Source organism: Asparagus officinalis, chromosome 7 (genome assembly GCF_001876935.1).
Source record: "Asparagus officinalis chromosome 7, Aspof.V1, whole genome shotgun sequence".
NCBI lineage: Eukaryota > Viridiplantae > Streptophyta > Magnoliopsida > Asparagales > Asparagaceae > Asparagus > Asparagus officinalis.
In genome coordinates, this window is record NC_033800.1 from 63,022,246 (window position 1) to 63,024,283 (window position 2,038).

At 29.3% G+C, this 2,038-nt stretch overlaps 1 protein-coding gene across 2 annotated transcripts in view; it reads left to right on the forward strand.

Annotated features, from left to right (window-relative positions):
- LOC109849739 (putative transporter arsB) overlaps positions 1,741 to 2,038 on the forward strand; it is a 4,315-nt gene continuing 4,017 nt past the window's right edge. Inside the window, exon 1 of one of the 2 annotated variants that reach the window (XM_020419609.1) lies at positions 1,741 to 1,943. The gene's annotated coding sequence lies outside the window, so the exon portion shown is untranslated. The other variant, XM_020419608.1, reaches the window with a different exon arrangement.

Below are 2,038 nucleotides of genomic sequence, written 5' to 3' on the forward strand. Positions count from 1 at the left end.
CTTAATAATTTGCAATATCATATAGGAAGGAAAGATGCAACATTTTATTATAAGCAACCAACTTAGTGAAAAGTTTTTTTTTAAATTTTTATGACTGAAAAAGGTAGTTTGAAAAGTAAAAACTTGGATATTTAGGCTTTTGAAATGTTCAATATGTATGTAATATGTATGTTAAGTAAAAGGAATTATGTGTATAAAATTATTCAAATAATGGCTCTTAATTTAAAACTAAATTCTAACTTAATGCATTTTATTTTAAATATTTTATATTCCTAATGTTATACTTTATAGACACACACGAAAAGTGGTATAAATTAGTTTTAACCACATTTAAGTTCTTATGTTGTCTTGATCATGAGATGTTCAATATATATCATTTTAAAATATTTATGGTCTTCACCAATTGCGAGCTTTTGAGATGTTCAATAGCTTTGTTAATTAAAAATAATTATGTGAGTAAAACTACTCAAATATGTCTTGTTTAAGTTTTTTGATATATTATTATGAGATATTAGATATATATCATTTCAAAAGATTTAGGGTCTTCACCACTTGCAATTATTTTGACAGACTTGAATTACAATAACTATATTCCATCAAAGTAACACTAGCCACTAGGTACTAAGAAATAGAGATGAGTCCCAATAAAGGTGTAACTAAGACAGTTAAGCTAAAAAAGTTTTGAATTGCGAGAGTAATCGAATGAAATGGAGAAGGATATTTAAATAAATAGGAATCTCATACTCATTAAAAAAACATAATCTAAAGACGTGAGCAAATCTCCAATTATATGAAATAGTCAAAGTTAACTATAAAGAAATTTTATGTCTTAAAAAATAACAAGTTACTCTACCAAGATAAACATAAATACTAGCATGAAATATATTAATTAGACATTTAATAGCTTTCTTTGATAATCCAGAGCATAAACATATAGAATATAATAATATTACCTTGGAAAAATTCTCATAGTTAAGATCCATGGTTATTGGTATTTGATCTTTCTTTAAGAGTCTATTAGCCTCAAGGGACATCACATTAAAGGTGAAAATTAATTAATAAAATTGTAAAGGGTATAAAATACCGTGAATTCATGCAATCTATAAGATGAAAACATAGGATTGCGATGAGAATGAAATTATTTATATAAAAATTATCTTTTTTCATAAAAGGATCTTGACCTTCATGGACTACTTATTGTAAATTGTACTTAATGTGAATTGACCATGTAATTTTGACTTTGGTTATGATAATTTTAACTTTTGATTAACTATATAAGTATATAGACAATACTTTTTCACATGAATTTTAAAAGAAATATTTCACAACCGAGTTAAGTAAGAAAATAGAAAAAAACGATAATGATATTTAACCACATGCTATGCACGTGCGTCTAATCTAGTAATAAGAAGGGCAGCAGTACAAGGATGGAGACGATGCAAAAGGGATTCGCTACTGCAGTCGTTGTTGCCACTAATACAGCTACCGCTGAGCCAACCATCATCATCATTTCATAAAATGAAATGAGAGATGAGAATGAGAATGAGAAAATAGGAACCTCTCTTTTATTATTGTTTTTATTTGCATTATTTGGCTAATTTGCAGGAAAATCCTGTTTTAATAATCTTTTTACATGCTATGAGGAAGCAAGCTTGTGTGCTGAACTGTAGCAAGTGAAGGCATATATTACTCTCTAACAAATTTTCTTCATTGTTGCTTGTGCCAACTCAGCAGCCCCACTCTATCCAATTCAATTCCGTTGCTTTCAAAGACAAATAGAGGATGAGGACCAAAATAAAGACGGAGAAGAGAAGTTACTTGCAAATCAATGACTGCAGTAAAAGATCAATGGCCACTGGCCACACAGCAGCATGTGGCTTAGCAGAGCGGCAATTATTATATTTTTTCTCAACAACAGCTTGTTCCGTTAAAAAACTGGAGAGGTCTAACTCACTTCATTTATGATCATATGACGCCGACATTACATAGTCAACTTCAAGTTCAGCTTTTTCTTCATCTTCTATTGGTGTATTTTGCC